This window comes from Rattus norvegicus, chromosome 13 (assembly GCF_036323735.1).
Source record: "Rattus norvegicus strain BN/NHsdMcwi chromosome 13, GRCr8, whole genome shotgun sequence".
Classification (NCBI taxonomy): Eukaryota; Metazoa; Chordata; class Mammalia; order Rodentia; family Muridae; genus Rattus; species Rattus norvegicus.
In genome coordinates, this window is record NC_086031.1 from 21814646 (window position 1) to 21832410 (window position 17765).

Consider the following 17765-nt stretch of genomic DNA (forward strand, 5'->3'; position numbering starts at 1 on the left):
TTGTTTGGTACCTTGGATGTCCTGCACACCAAGCATGAGGACATTCTAAATTGCCAAGGCTAGCTCTTCCACCTAATACTAATACATCATTTATTTGTTGCCCCAGAACTACTTGTCTTGTCCCCAAATCCATTTTCCATTCAAAGTTCAAACCGGTTGATGCTACCAATGTACGTGCATGACAGGCTGTGCCTTATCACAGTAAAGAGATTAGTCCTGCTCTAACAATACCTTCCATTTACAAAGCACTTAGGGCTATAAAGCTATATTGTTTTGATGCAGGTTTTTTGGCCACTTTATCTCATTGAACTCTGTAAGGACAAAGCACAGCTTCTGGTTCTGCACAGTAGAGGAAATCACCACAGAGAAGGTGGGCTGGCAAATTCTTGTGAACTATTTGTAGAGACTGACTAAAGCAACCACACAGCTCAAGTGTAACTCCCCTGCTGGGATCAAACCTCTTCTAAAGAAAAACCGTGTCCCCACCTTTGGCTACCTGACTATCAAAACAAGCCCTAGCCGGGCTGCTATGTACACATGCTTCTTTCCCTTTATTTAAATCTAAACCTCATATCTGGACTCCAAAGATGAACTTGGGAGCTCAGTGAGTCTTTTTGTCCCTCTTCCTACCATCAGTCACCTCCTTTCTCTGCTGTTTATTACTACATATCTCTTTAGGAATTAGCTAATGAGGGTCGGTGGTTGCACCTAGCTTGTTAGGGCTGCAAGGGTGCACACTCTGACTAATAATTCTATTAGCAGCAGGACTTAAAAGAGGGAACATTCAGATTTGTTTGATTTCTGCAAGTGTCTGTGCTTTTATCCTGAGTAAGAATCCTTGAAAGACCTTCAGCTCTAACTCCTCTGCTTAACTCCTTCCCAAAGCTCCCCTCTATTGAAAACTCAGCAGCTTCTCATTTCCAGGTAGAGAGTCACTGTGAAACTCCTAGAGACCTTTCAAGGAGACCCCATCATCCCCCAGAGCTGTCCAAGTGCTCATCACACTTACACACATGAAGCCACCAGTTAGGAGTGGCACCATCTGTGGTAGACTGGGCTCTCTCACATCATCATTAACCAAGAAAATTCCCCACAGACATTTCCATAGGCTAATCTGACAGAGACAGTTAGTTCCTCAGCTGAGGTTTCCTCTTTTCAGACAGCCCCAGTTTGAGTCAAGGCTTATAGGTAAGTGAGTCTCAAGCAGCCCAGGCTTGGTTAGAACTCACTATGTAGCCAAGGATGCCCTTGAAGTTTTAATCTTCCTCCTCTACCTCCCATATGCTGGAAATACAAGGATGTGTTACCATAACCACCCATGATGGTGGTTAAACTAGGGAAATAAAATTGTGGAAAACTAAAGGCCTTTGCCAAGTATGGAGCCAACTGCCTTCAGCTCCCTTTGGCCCGCCCTTCAGGAATCCCTGAAACATTGATTCACACTGCTTCCATTGTTGAGCCTATCAATAAAAAATGAGCAAATTGAACCTAAAATGCACAAAATGGCACTAGCAATCTACTTTGCCAGACTTTTCTAGAAGGAGAAAGTCTGTTTGACTAATGTTCTTAGACCTTGCTTATTCCCTATCCATAACTACCTCCTTTTTGCCAATCCCAAACATATCCTTTATATATGTCCAGCATCCCTGGATAATGGCTATGCTGTAAAAATAAATGGAATAAATAAGTTAGTTCCTGCGTATCACAAATAAATCCAATGGAAATAGACATTTCTAAAGTCCCTTGATCTTGAAGGGGGGAATGAAGATGAAAATGAACCGAGTGGGCAGGGCAAACATCGCGCAAAAGCAGATGCTCTTCAAGAGAGTCCTGTCTGCATGAAGAACCAATAGGCTTTGTTATTTCTGAGGTGTTATCTCCTTCCTGCAATTTTCTATAACCTTCATTCAGCCTACGTCTCTGGACCCTCTGTTAAGATGTGAGTGTGGGCCTTATCAACTGGAGCCAACAACAAATTAGTACTTTATAAGCAGTATAAACCCAACCAGAGTATGTGGGGCACTATTGTTTTGCATCACAAAGATAGATGGCCTTAAGGGATAGCCTTAATTCACAGCAATGCTATTTTTCCAGCTCATACACATTTTTTGATGGAGAGGGAGAGTTTTGCCTGTTATGTTTTATTAAAAGATATAGAAACCAGAGAAATGTTTGGTGGAGGTATGGTAAGGTGTGGAGGAAGCACATCCCTTCCCCCTCTGACGTACCAGCCACAAATAGAGTTTATTCAGGGCATGGAGTAGGGAGTTGAGAGGGTAATAGAGACAGAGAAAGGCAGAGAGAGAAAGAGAGAGGGAGAGAGAGGGAGGGAGGGAGGGAGAGAGAAAGAGAGAGAGAGAGAGAGAGAGAGAGAGAGAGAGAGAATGAATAAAGGAGTAGAGGATTGAGGCCAGCCATGAGCACATGGAGAGGGAGATGGAGGAGGGGAATAGGAAGACGATAAGGGAGCAGGAGCACGAGGAGAGAGTAAAAACAAATAGCAAGAGAGTGAGGAGGGGACAAGCAGCCCCTTTTTACAGTGCATCAGGCACACCTGGCTGTTACCAGGTAACTGGGGCAGAGCCTACATGTAATGCCAACGTTCCTTCATTTTGGTTTAATTAAAAAGGGAAAAATTAGAAAGAGGTGATGGTGGATCAGGAATACGTCATCGTGATCTTTAGCTACTTCCTGCTGTCTTCAGGGCAACGTGTCTCTAGGAAATCTAGGAAAATGGGTATGGGGATATTGGTCCAGTCTTAGGAGAGTAGGCTGTTTCCTTACTGTCCAGGGTCTATGGAACCATCGGTGGATAAATAGGAAGAAACAGGTCTAGTAGAAGCATCTGTGTCTGTGAGAGAAGATTGGAGCATCAGTGGGTTGCTTCTCTGGATGTAGTAGATGCCTAGACTTGACAAGATATTCACACACACACACACATACACACACACACACACACACACACACACACACACACATACACACACACACAGGGACTGAGTATATATAAATATAGCATAATAAGAAACAATTTTAAGTTTACATTTGAAAGACAAAAGAAATGTAAAACTTTGACTTTGTGAATGCTATAGTTGATCATATAGTTTAGGAAGAGAAACATCTTAAGTCTATACTTAAAAGACAACCATGGAAACTTATATTTAAGCATGATATCTTAGAGTGTAGATTCAGCACAAGAAACACTTTAAGACAATCAAAAAAACTTAAAATATGAATTTGTGATTATATAGTTGGATCGTAAAGTGGAACGATTTATTATAAGAACTATACCTAGTAACATTAAGACAGTGGCATAGCAAAAAGAGGAAATATGAAGCATTTAGTCACTGGAAACTGAGTGTAGGTAAGGAAGCACCAGTGAAAGCTCATCTTTTACATCTGTGAAATCAAATCTGAACTTGTGTATCGTTCATTGGGAAGCTCGTGAGCAAGGCAAACCTGTCTGTCTTTGAAAAGAGATCTGGTAGTCTTAGCTAGTTAACAAATTGACTATTGGGCTAATATCATGGTGGCTTGCCTTGGGATAAGGAGCTAGGTCTGCTTTCTAGCTGTCAAGCTATAGTTAACTGTCAATGTAGTCGGGAATCTGATTGGAATTATAATCAAGGAGTGATGTATTAATTAAAACGACAGAGGTCGGTCTACTGTCTATTACCTAAATAGTTCCCGTGCCCCTGTGGTCTCCATGGCAACTTGGGTGGAGTCAGTCTGACTTTCAAGCCCAGAAGATGAAAAGCTTTTTTTTTCCCCCTGTGGAGTAGATACATGTGAAATGAGAAATTACCCACCTTGACTTAGGCAATATGAGACATTTGACTCTCAGGATATCTTGTCTGTCCACAGTGTAGACCAAAGCCCTAGCAGTGAGCAAGGCAATGGCAGTATTTCTTGGTGGTTATCATACCACAATCGAGGTACGCTCTTGTCGTTGTGCCCATTATCTTCTCAGAGACCTTGGGTGGGGGGTGATAACTGTCAGGCTTTGGGAGTCTGTCGTAAGCTTAAGCATTATTATATTTAGCAAATTTCTGACAAGATTGAGAGCAGTTGTATTAAGCATAATCTGAGTTAGACAACCTGTGTTTGTTTGTTTGTTTAATTACTTGTTTGAGAATGTATCTTGCAAATAGAGTACACTATAACTTAATGCAGTAGCAAAAACAAAGCTTATAAATATACACATATATACATAACATATATTTGTGTGTATACACACACACACATGCACACACACACACATCAGTGATCTTTAACCTTATACTGTTTAGTCTCAGTCTTTCAGGTATGTATCAGCAGTGAAAAACACATGAAGAGACACACGGAAAGGGATAAGTGACTTAGCTTTGTCTAGTGTACACTTGGTTTAGTGGCTGCGCTGAGAGGCAGCTGTGAGCGGCTTCCACGTCCTGTCCCGTTTCCAGCCCCAGGGATAGAGTCCCAAGCAGCCCCGGGTCTGTGCTGCAGACTATGGGCAAGCAGTGCTGATCCCCCAGGAAAGAAAGAGAGAATGTCAGACAGAGGAGCTGGGGAGAATTCGGCCAGGGCCAAGGCTCTAGGGATTAGCATTGCTGGAAATAACGTAAATGCTGCAGATGGCAGCAGAATAAAGGTGGTGGGGCGGCACCCAACACTAGGCCCAGCTCACTCCCTTCTCATAGCTGGAAGCCCCAGCCTGGCTCATCAGAATGTGTGGTGGTTGGTGGGGTGAAGTAGTGGTCAGTCTCCTGGCAACTCAGTTCAGGCGAAGGAGTGAGCTTGCATTGAGCTGGAAGTGGCAGGGGCAGCAGGAAAATGGGCAGAGTGCGAGAGCGTGGTGGTGTGGGACAGGTGGCGCGGGGTTATGGTTGCTTTTCTTGACCTCGGCAGAATCAGGGGCAGTGAACCAGGAGCAAGCAAGAGCAGAGCAAGCAGCGAGAGAATGAGGAGGGAGAAGGAAAGCCTATGGATCACTAGTGAAACAGTTGTTTTTAAAGTGCCAGTTAAGTGACCATGTAGAGATTGCTTACTGGGTGCTGTGAATTAGACCTAGGAATGTTCCAGTAGGTAGGGACAAGATGGCAAAGACCAACCCTTTGGGTGAGAGTAGAGTTATTAATTACCCCTACCAGCCTCCTGAGGATAAAATTGAGAACTAGAGGATGTCATCCAGGCCAGATCACCAAGTTGTCACACAGGGAACTTGGCAGCTGAGCTCTGGACCAGTGCCCTGAGGGACAGCGGGAGAATGGTTCACCTAGGCACAGGATTTCACAGCAGTGAGAAAGGAACTGCCTCAGAGGAGAGAGGAAAATCTCACCCAAGGGAAAATGTCCTAGAATGAAGGGTCAGTGAGAAGACCAGTCTTCAAGGTTCACTGTCTTCATCCAGAAGGACACACAGGGTGGCTGTGAGCTCAACAGCCCTCCCTTGGGACCGGGGAACATTTATGCTGACCAGAGAGGAGGACTTTACCAGTTCTCCAAAGTTTAGGTGGATAGGTCTAGCAAGCGATGGCACTCCATGTGGCAGTGGGGGATGTGTACCTTTTACTTTCTAAATCTGAGTCATGACACCAATGTTGTGTTTTATAAAAAGATAAACAGAGAAACCAGAGATGTGTGCAGTAAGATGTGGGAAAACGGGGTGCTTCTGCAGGCTCACTGAGACATGCCTTCCCCTTCTAAGGTACCAGCCACATGATGGTATAGTATAGAATAGATGTTTTTATGGCATGGGGAGAGGAGTTGAGAGGGTAGTAGAGACAGAGAAAGGAAGAAAGAGAGAGACAGAGAGAGAGAGAGAGAGACAGAGACAGAGAGACAGAGACAGACACAGAGAGACAGAGACAGACACAGAGAGACAGAGACAGAGACACAGAGACACAGACAGTCACAGAGACACACCGACACACACACACACACACAGAAGAGGTGTAGAGGCTGGCCATGAGCATGTGGAGAGAGATGAGGGGGAGGAGTGGAAGAGGGTAAGGAAGCAGGAGCAAGAGGAGAGAGCAAGAGAAAGGGGAGGGGGCAAGTAGCTCCTTTGTAGAGAGTCAGGCACAGCTGGCTGTTGCCAGGTAGCTGTTGGGCAGAGCCCAGCTAAATGCCAACATTCTCTATATCAGCTTGACTTTAAACTATCTGCATAGTTCTCTGTACTTCTAATGCTCTTGCCTTCACCTGGTGAGTGCTGGTGTTACAAGGCCTGCGACACTTACCAGGTTTATGGAGTGCTGAGGTTCAGGGCTACATGCATGCTACCAACTGAGCTCCATCTTCAGCCCAAGATCTACATACTGCACACAAAGTTCTACTTGAGTTATAGGCACAATGGCTACGAATACACACACACACACACACACACACACAGCATGCACTTACACACCAAGTAAATGTAAAAATCCTTTCTTGAATCTCAACCCATTCCAGGCACAGCAGAAATTCATTTGTTTATTTATCCACACATTCATCTATTCATTTATGCTTTGTTGAACCAAATCCAGAGTGCCATGCAAGCTAGGAAATCGTGTTACCCACCAAGCTACTTTCTCATAAATCCTTATCTATTCATTTTGGTGTGAGGGTTTGAACCCAGGCCCTCATTTGTGCTAAAATCTCCATTGAATCTCACCTACTTTATTTACATTAATATTACATTACACAAGTCCTCACACCAATGCCCATAATGCTATACATCGGGTGACATTATGGTGTGCAGAAGTTGTAAATTCTATACAGGTCATCTATGCTGATTAGTTTTTGGTCAACTTAATACACAATTTGGACATCTGGACACAAAGAGAACCTCGACTGTAGAATGCCCTGTTAGATTTGGTCTGCAGGCAAGTTGATGTGGTACTTATTTTCTTGATTAGTGACTGAAGTGGAAGCCAAGCCTACTGTGGGTGGTGCCAACCCTGGTAAGTGGTCCTGAGCTGTATAGAAGGGCAGGCTGAGGAAGCTGTGGAAAGCAAACCTATAAGCAGTGCTTCTCTGTGGTTCCCCACATGACTTCCATAATGGTGGACTACGATGGGTACTTGTAAGTCAAACCCTTTCTTCACTTAGTTGGTTTGGTCAGTGCTGTTTCACAGTAACAGAATGAGGACATCATCTGATAGAAGTGTGTATTTTTAAAAGTAAATAAGAAAAAGTAGGCCAAACTTCAAAATGGGCTACATAGTTACTGTGAACTGTATTTAAAGTACCTATGTAATGGTACTCTAGCCAGCTCAGGTGTGCCTAGGACGGCTCTGACAGGCCTTCCCCTTCTCCCACATTCCCTCTGCCTTGCTAAAAAACATTAGATTGCATTTCAAAAGCTAGCCAAGGTCTATTCCCTTATTTGGCCACTTCTTCCTAAGACTGACAACCAAAATCCAGCAATCCAAAGCTTCCTTTGACCCACCTCATTAACACGTCCAATTAAAATTCAACACCTCATCCTAGCTTAGGGTTCTGCTTGTATAAGCTGCTATTTGTCTGTGGATGACCATCTGACTGTCATTTCCCTCCCCTCTCTTGTTCCCATTTCCTTCATCCCCTTGTGCTGGCTCTTGTCTATGTTCCCTGTCCTCTGTCTCTCTGGGACAAATGTATGTCCTTTGTGCTCAGAACTTGGTCTTGGACTGTTGAGTTGATACTTTTCCTTTCACTTTGTAACTATAAAAGTTTATACATCTGAGTTCATCTAAATCATGTTTTTTTTTTCTTTTTAGGTGTCTGAAGAATTTAAGTACCCCACTGTAATTTGTGTAAATTTTGTTGTACAGTTTAGCATATAAGGCACTTTCTGAGCATCAACGCTGTGTGGAAGACTGCTGGTGTTAATCTGAGTTTTGATAAAGTTATACAACTCAGTCTCACTCACTCCTTGAGCACCCCTATAGTTTCCATCCCAGGCACCTGGTTACCCTCGTCCAGATCCTTCCCTCATCCTTCTAAGCCCATCCTGAAACTGAGTATAACAGAGCAGACTGATAATGTATTCAAATTAGTGGACTATGGGGAAATACTTAACATCTGTAGGTGGTCAAAACCAGGGGGCCCATGGGGGCTGTGGATCCTGGTATTCATTAATTCTTTCTAACAAGTAGAGCTGCCGAGCCCGTCAGCCTTGAACATGAATATTTTGAGCAAGAGGATATGACTTTATTGCAGGAAGACAGCTGTACAGGAACAGCTCATTAAAATGAGTTTGATGGGCAGGAAGGAGAAAGTGAGCTATTTCCCACAGCAAAGCAAGAATCTAAGTGCAGAAAATGATGAGATCTGCAAAGCTCAGGATCCCGACCACCTATGTACTCCAGAACTGTCAGCTAACCCAAAGCTCAAGGAGCCTGAGTGATCTTAGTGACAAGACAGCTCCCAGACTCATTCATTCAGGAAGCATTCACAGATGTGCACTCTGGGGGTTCAGTACAAGCACATAGTGGGAATGGTGCATCAGAAACAGAGCCCAGGCAGGAAAAATACCACCCTCACCTCTCCCCGATACTAGCCCTGACTCGTGCTCCTGTAGGAAATGTTTCCCATCTGACCAGGGTTCATTTACTCTACTGCTTCTCAAAATTTATAAATCCAGTCTATCCTTTTATTTTACACAAAACATCTTTCATTTATTTAATTAAAATTGTACTGCATTTATTTATTTTATATGTGTGCCATGATGCACATGTGAAGGACTGGAGAAATGTGGGTATCCGTTCTGTCTTTCTAACATGTGGATCCCAGGTCATGAACTTTGGTCAACAGTCTTGGTAGAAATGTCTTCCTTATCTGCTGAGTCATCTCACCGGGTCACCACTTTAATCATAAATTTAATCACAAATCAGTCTTAAAGTAGTAACTGCTATAATTCAATTATGAAATGTTTACCATAGGCTCGTGTGTTGAAAGCTTGGGCCCAGCTAGTAGCATTGTTTTAAACAGTGCTTTAAGAGGTTGGTCCTGCTGGAGGAAGGAGGTCCATGGGGCTGTGCCTTTGAAGGTTGTACTAGTTCTCAGTCTCCATCTCACTTTCTGTCTTTCATGATGTATTCAGTCTTCTCCACACACCTCTATTGCCATTGTATCCTATTGGGTTTTACCAACACAAGGACATCTTGGCAGGTGGGAGCGCCAAGGAATACCACCAAGTCACACCACCAAATAAATCTCACACAAACAAAAGTTTTACTGGGGAGAAACACAGAATGGTGGCTGCCTCTGACCAGGAAGAGACAGCAGAGGGTTGGGTGGAGGGGAGGGCTTTTATAGGATTTTCTGGAGCATAAACAGAGAACTAGTAGAAAAGTACAGTGCTGCCCTATATTGTTTAGATGCTAATGCTGAGTCAAGAAAGGTGGGATGGTTGGGGATTTAGCTCAGTGGTAGAGTGCTTGCCTGGGAAGCGCAAGGCCCTGGGTTCAGTCCCCAGCTGGGGGGGGGGGGGGGAGAAAGGTGGGATGACAGCAGCAGGGTGCTCTCCCCTCAGACCTTTCTACAAGCTTCTCCTCCTACCCCTTTTTGTTCACTATTGATAACTAATCAGGGGGTTGGAAAGAGGACAGCATTATTATTAAACCAATTCCTGCTGTATGAGGGCATTGAAGTCTATGGGCAAGCTTGATTGTCAACATCTGGGTATACTTAAGAGTCTAGGCCTCTGGTTCTGTGGCAAGAAACTGATAATCCTGTAATAAGAACTGATTAAAGGTCTGGTTAGAAATCTTTTAAATTCATTGTTGAAGAAATCTAGATAAGAAATTTATAAAACAGGTTACAATTAGTAGAATTAGGAGAAAGAGGGTTAAGAAAGGCAATATCCAACTCCCCTGGTCAGGGACTTTAGAGATGTGTCTGGAATTGTTGGATCTAGTCTTTTACTGTACTCAATACTTGATATAGTAGCAGCATTCCTCCCTGAGGAACAGGCTACACTGTTCTTCTTTGATGTTAGCTCTTAATAGATCTAACTCTCACCAGTTTTCTCTAGTGGTTTTCAAGTGGTTTATATAGAAACAAGAAGTTTCTTAAAGTTACACAATAACAGCCTTCTCCTGAAAAGGAGGATGAGTACCCATCTTACTATAGAACTATTTCAACTAATGACTCTGTTGATAGATTTGGGTCTATTTGGTTTTGACAGGTACCTTTCCTGGTATGTCAGCAGGCAGTATAGGTAGCCATTTGTCCCCTATGTCAGGAAATTTCCTTTTGACCTAATACTCCAGCCTTTTGTTGATGATAAAGGGTAATAGTCTCTTTTCTGTAACTACTTCATGATGAAATTAGGATATCATCATCAGGGCCCAGAAAGGCTAGGAGACAATTCAAGCAATGGAGCATTGATCAGAAGCTTCTAGTTCGATGATCCACCTGCAGAGACAGGCAGCAGTCACATCAGTTGGACTGGTTCACATCAGTTTTCAGCAAGACCAGGGCTTTCAGCCATTTCAAGCAGTTTGTAGTCCACAGCTGATAGTTGGATGGTGTCTGTCACTCACATGGAAATCTGCTGGAACAGATACAGACTAGGGAGAGAGGTGAGGTATAGGGACTTTAAAAAAAAAATCATACATTTGAAGCTTTCAGGCCCATAGTCCTGGTAGTTGGAGAAAGAGAGAGGTTCCAAGACCCAGGGCAACGGAAGAGATATCATACCCTCAGGAATACATAGCTGAGGAAACTGAGGCTGTACTTATCCGGAGTCCATTTGACCTGTGAGAGGCAGATCCAAGTATTACGACTCCCTTGACTCCCTTGAAGCTTGCATGAGATTTTGTTTACAAGAAGAGATAAAAGTTTTACCCACATTGTAGAAAAAGCAGCTAACAGGTGTGACATCTTCAAGTCATAGCAAAAGCTTTGGGTTAAAAAGCATGAAGATTTTTTTCTCTGTCCAGATAGCTGGACATATAGATTGGATAGAGGATTTTTATATCATGATGAGAAGTACCATTACATACATATTTAAATGACAACCAAAGGAAATTAAAGTCTTGAGCTTCTGACTGATAAAAGTAGTTAGTGTAGTATCAGAACTCCAATGTTAAAAATCTGAGTCTTCAAAGTCGATGGATAAAGAAGTCTAAAACATTTTTCATTATCTTAGATTAGTCTGCTACACGTTTACAATGTGCATTTACATATCTTAAAACACCAACTTTCCCATCCTCAGACACTTCCTTAGACCCTCAGAACTTAAGTTTTCACATCCTCAGACCTTCATAACCATCCTTAGACCCTCAAAATTTATATAGCTTTCACGTTTTCCATCTAACCATTGACCAGAGACATGAATGGCTGTTATTGAGAGCAGCTATTGCCAAACATGTTCTTTAAGTCCTTTTGTCTTATTTTACTCTCCTTTCTCTGTCACATTCAGGTGGCCTGATTCAGGATGAAGATTTTGGAGGAAACCTTTAAACAAAAACGATTGGATCCAGAGGAGGGGGAAGCCATAACCCAATTCCACAGCGGGTTCTCCAATAAAGTGGAGCAGCATAAAACAGCTTTAATACTACCTACACTCAAATGATACTTGAATCCCTAATAAACTGAATCTAGTGACCAGAAAGCTTAGATGCAAATTCTAAGCCCTGGCCATCAAAGCAGCAACGGCAAGAAGCATTAGCAGCTGGCAGCAGCTGAGAAAGCAAAAACAAAACTGAAAATCACAGAGCACAGAAAGTGCACATGCTCAAGGGAAACCATTCAGAAACAAAGCATGGTGACCACCATCATTCATTTATTCAACTGAGCCTGACCCATTTCTGGTTCAGTTCCCATGTTTGCCACTAGGCTTAGACGCACCAGAAAACATGGACCCATCTGCATACATTTAACAGACAGATAAGCTTTCTAAACAACCAGAACTATGCAGGTGAGTGACATCTTGCTTTTTCCCCAAGACAGGAGTGAAAGGGTTCTGTAGCTGAATGATGAGAAGGGAGTGATGTCTGACTGCAGAAGGATCTGTGTAGCCCATATTCATGGATAAATCTGGGAAGTCAGCAAGGGTAAGCTATGTCAGATGCTGTGATTTGGAAGAGGAAGAGGAAGAGAACGGCCAGCAAGTCTGAGGTCCAGTGGATGGGGAAAGTAAAACAAATATTTGCTCCTACTTTGACTAGAAGGTCTCTCCCTAACAAGGAGATGGAACAGGTTGGGGAAGAGTGGTGTCTTAATTAGGGTTTCCACTGCTGTGAACAGACACCATGACCAAGGTAACTCTTGTAAAGGATAACATTTAATTGGGGCTGGCTTACAGGTTCTAAAGTTCAGTTCATTATCAACATGGCAGGAAGCATGGCAGTGTCCAGGATGGCATGGTGCTGGAGATGGACCTGAGAGCGCTACATCTAGTTCTAAAGGTAACCAGGAGAAGACTGTCTTGCAAGCAGCTAGGAGGAAGGTCTCAAAGCCCATCCCCACAGTGACACACCTCCTCCAATAAGGCCACACCTCCCAACAGTTCCATTCCCTATGTGCCAAGCATATTTAAACCACTACAAGTAGGTAAGAGGATATTCCTAAAGATACAGCTAAATGGTGAGTTTGGTGAGATTGGTAGGCTACATTACCCTACACTAACAATAGAGAAATGAGAAGGGGAGGTGGGTCCCCAAGACTCCATCAAGTAGGTGACTCCAATGTCTATAGGGAAGGAGATGTGTTGTGCTGATATCATGATGAGTAACTGGGGTTCCCTGTAAAAGATGGCAGTGGTCAGGTCAAGAGAGCACAGGCCCCCTTAGTCACCGATGACCAGACCTAAGAAGTCAACTAGAGAATGTTATGAGACTTATGTATCCAGGCTGCAAGGAACATGAATGCAGTCTACAGTCCAATGTCCCTTTTGATGACACATGGGACATGACCCAAGATGATTTACAAGCTCCTGGGCAGGCCCAAGCCTAGTGACCATCCTGACCACTTTTGAAGCAGCAATCCAAAGTTTCCTGGGCTTTGAGAGATGAGGAAGCCTGCACAGTTACTCTGACCAGATGAAAGTCCTTAGCCAACATTAGGCATTTTTGTTTTCAAGCTCTTTCATATTCCCATTGTACTCCTCGAGGGCCACAGCTAAGACTTCTGTTTGCGGATTCAGGCATTTAAGTTTAACCCTAATATTAGGAAAACTCAGGAAGAAGAGAGAAGTAGGTCATAAGGAGTTGTTTCTCATCCGAGGTCTCGGGCTCCAGACTGGTGTATTGTAGAAGGACATTTATAAGGTGACCCAGAACTAGGACGAGTTTTTGTGTTTGTCCTGGATGACCTCTTGGATTTATTTCATAATTTCCTGCTTTTAGGAAAGCCGAGAACTCAAGTTATAAATTGATCTCTAGCTAACATCTCTCCCTAGGATATTGTAGTTCCATTTGGGATCCCTGATCAGGTAGCAGCATTACAGCCTGGTGGATTTCATCTGCATGTACCCTAGCCTGGTTCCTAGCCATGTACCAAAGCACCCTTTGGGGAGAAGGTTGTTGGTGAGAATCGTACAATGATCATGGAAGGAGATGTTGTGAGATTGGGTGATATAATGAAATTCTTTAATAAAGGTGGAGGAATTAGCAATGTAAGAGCCCAGTCTTTTTTCTGTTTGAAAGAGTTTACTTAATGAGAAGGAGACATGTACCCTGACCAGGCCATCCACCCTGATGATTTCCTGCAAAGGGAGAGCAGTGGCTGGATTAGGCTGACTATGGGGAGATAGGGAAGGGTCCCATGGTGGGACAGGAATGAGTAGCAGGAGGACTGAGAGCTGCTGGTGGGCTGAAAGTAGGTGCCAGGGAATTTTGATTTCGGTGGCCTGTCCCTGGAGAGAGAAAGGAAAACCAGAGGGGCTGGAGGAGGAAAGAGGGCTAGGTGTTGAGGCAGATAGTTGGTTGGATTGAAGATAGGGAAGGAACCATCTGGTTCAGGCTTCATGAGAAGGAGACGCTGGGTTGGGAGAACAGGAAGAACAGAAAGAGGGCTTGGAGTAGACAGAAGAGAAAGTTTGGACATAGGGAGTCTCATTTCATTTCCCAATATCTCATAGCAGTTACGAAGGTCTCCAATAAAATTAGGAGCTAGAGTACCATTGGGTGGTCATTTATATTGGTTCTCTAAGGGATATTGTGGCCAAATTTGATTGCAAAAAAAAAGTAAGTTTGGGGCCCTTCAGGTTGAATGCCTGTGGGGAGGCTAGAGATTTTCTAAGAGGTAACTGGAAGGGAAATGAGAGGATTTGGATGTCACTGTTTCCATGGAGTGGGAGTTGGGGGTGTGTCTCCGAAACCTGTAATCAAGGGTATCTCCAGGACTCAGGGAGTACTGAACAAGGACCAAGCTGTTTGTTTAGTGGATCACCATTGCACTCAACAGGGGTCAGAACTAAGCACCCAGGGAGACTCAGCCAGGCAGCAGAACTTCCAACACAGCAAAGACCAAGTTCAGGAACAAAGTCTCATCCTCTGGAAAGGGGTGGGAAAATGGAGCTATATAGTATCATAAAAGCCACAATGGCATAGAAAAGCTATGGTATCACAGGCAGGTCCTGGGGGAGAGAGGAAAGGTAGGCAGGAGGAAAGGGTCACAATAGATTCAGGAAGCTGCGGGATTGTGGCTGAGGTGGGGGATGAGGTCAGTGAACGGGCACAGCTGTAACCATAAAGACCATGCATGGCTTGGAATACCTCTGCCTCTGAGAGTACCAGAGGAGAGCCTGACACTCAGCAGTCACCTCCTTAGACTCAGGAAAGAATTTACACTGCCCGAAGGGGAACCTTACTGAATTACTCCTGGTGAATAGGTTGCCAGTCCATACATGAGTTAGAAGGTGAATGTGTTGCAGGTGAACTGGAGCTGAGAGACAGGGTCCCACTGCAGCTCAGGCCCCAATAGGGAACACAGGCACCAAGGGAGCCCATCTGAGTCATGGTACCAAGGTAGAGGCTTTTCCTATACAAGGGCATCTCGACAGGTGAGAGTCAAGGAATACCACAAAGTCACAGCACACAGCAAACCTCACACGAGTCATTAACTAGTGAGAGATACAGAATGGTGGACGGGAACAGAGACTGCAGAAGGTCTAGGAGAGGTTTTGTACTTGTTTTGGAGCATGCACAGTAAGCCAGTAGAAAAAGTTCAGTGCTGACGGATATCATTTGGGTGCTATGCTGAGTCAAGGAGGCGAGGGTTTCCAAGTCACAGGAGCTCCTTCCTGCTCAAGTTAGGGTGTTCTTTCCTTGGGCCATTTCCCCTGCACATCCTATCTCAGCATGGGTCCAGAGTCAACAGAGCTGGGGACTATGAATTAAAAATCTGTGAGGCAAAAATAAGTCAGGTATGTTCTCATGATTACAAGAAAAGTACATAATGCAATAATCATTTCTATTCAAATCAAAACAACCAAATATCTTCTCAAAAGAGTCACAGAAATTGGGGGGATCCTTAGTAAGCAGGGGATGAGTTTTAGTTGCCCAATGATAAAGGACAAGGCAGAATTATATGGAATTCAATGAAGGCCACTTATTGTTGTTTGACATGAATCTAAGAGGGAGTTGTGGACAGTTCTAAATGGCATGGGACATATATAAGAACGATCTTAAACAGTACAGGTCAAGGGGATTGTGTACTTACTGTCTATATAAAAAGTCAATGGAAGCTTATAGAAGCACAAATGTCCCACATAGAACATATAGTGAGCATATTTTAGTTGGTTTGTTGGTTGTTAGACAGGGCTTCCCTGTGTAACCCTTGCTGTCTAGAAACTTGTTTGTAGGCCAGGTTTTCCTTGCACTTTGAATAATTTCCCTGTCTTGCTTTGCAGAATGCTAGGACCATAGGTGTGCACCACCATGACTAGTTGCTTCTTTATTTTGATACTTAAGCTGGACTTAAACTCTTGATCCTTCTACCCTGCCTCCAAAGTGCTGGGATTACAGGCATGATCCTTACCTTCTAAAGAATATTTGAAAGTGGGGTTGGGGATTTAGCTCAGTGGTAGAGCGCTTGCCTAGCAAGCACAAGGCCCTGGGTTCGGTCCCCAGCTCCGAAAAAAAAAAAGAATATTTGAAAGTAAATATTAAAACTATCGGCTTTATCCTGTGACATTTACATTTCTGTTAAAATGATCTGTTTTTATTAAAAGAGAAAAATGTAAAACTGCTTGTGTGTTTTGACCATGTTTATAAGTGTCTTCATATATTTGCCTATCCTCTGAGCAGTGGTTCTTCAGGTCTGGCCCTCTACTGAAAGTGTCCTAAGGGTTGCCTATCAAACCCAAAACTCCTTCAATGCCTGGAAGAGTTCAACGTATCAGTACCTGCCTCCATGCTTTGCCAACCCAGGGATTTTTAAGCTGAAACCATTGAGTCTTATAGTTTACAGAAATGAGAGAGTGTGGCAATTCAGGATTTTACCGATTTGAATCTTTTTTTTTTTTTTTTTTTTTTTTTTTTTTTTTTTTTTTGGTTCTTTTTTTCCGGAGCTGGGGACCGAACCCAGGGCCTTGCGCTTCCTAGGCAAGCGCTCTACCACTGAGCTAAATCCCCAACCCCTCACCGATTTGAATCTTATTAACACTAAAATGTCTCTAATGCACAATCCTGTGTGCCAGTAGCTAAAATTCCTACAATTTGAGACAAAGATACTCATTATCGGTGCTCCTTGGTTTGATCCTGTTACTTAATAGCTGCTCTTCTTGCTTCGTAGGATGAGATTATTGATTTTGCTCATCATTAACAACTTGGTGTGTTATGTTTTTAACCCCACAAGGTGCACTAATGACTATGTTTTAGGCTATAATTTTTTTCAAAACTGGACTCTGGTATGCATGCAGTGGTACACTCGGCTGGGTCCTCACATCCCTGTTGCTGAAGCAGATGTGTACCTACTTCCTCCATAATTTTCTCCTGGGAGAGCATTCCACTGGCAGTGTGAGCAGTGCATGGTTTTAATGGGTAAGTTACTTAAATATCAAGGCAAATCTAATGCAATTATTAGATTATTCCATGTCTACATGATATCCTAGTCTTAACAATTTTTTAAAGGCCAGAAAGATGGCTCAGTAGTGATGGTTTGTATATGCTTGGTCCATGTTGTGGCACAATTAGAAGGTGTGGCCTTGTTGGAGTAAGTATAGCCCTGTTGGTGTAGGTGTGTCACTGTGGATGTGGGCTATAAGACCCTCATCCTAACTGTCTGGAAGTCAGTATTCTGCTCTCAGCCTTCAGGTGAAGATGTAGAACTCTCAGCTCTTCCTGCACCATGTCTGCCTGGATGCTGCCATGTTCCTGCTTTTGATGATAATGGACTGAACCTATGAACATGTAAGCCAGCCCCAATTAAATGTTGTCTTTATAAGAGTAGCCTTGGTCATGGTGTCTGTTCACAGCAGTAAAACCCTAACTAAGACATTAGTTAAGAGCATTGGCTGTTCCACCAGAGGACTCAGTTTGCTTCCGAACAACCGTGTGGTGTTTTACTGCCATCCCCAGTTCCAGGGGATCCAATGCTGCCCTCTGACCTCCAAGGGCAGCAGGCAAACATGTGTTACACATACATTCAGACAAAGCTCTCATATATGTCAACATAAGACTCAGGAGAGGGTTAGATTAAATGTTTGCCTATCAAGTCTGAGGACCTGAACTTGGATTTCCCAAAACCCACTTGAAAAGCTTGGTGGCACAAGACTGTCATCAGAGATGGAAGATCCCCAGAGGCCAGCAGGGCAAGAATTCTGGCCTACGTGACGGCATTCCAGGTCAGTGATGTAGAATAGATGACACC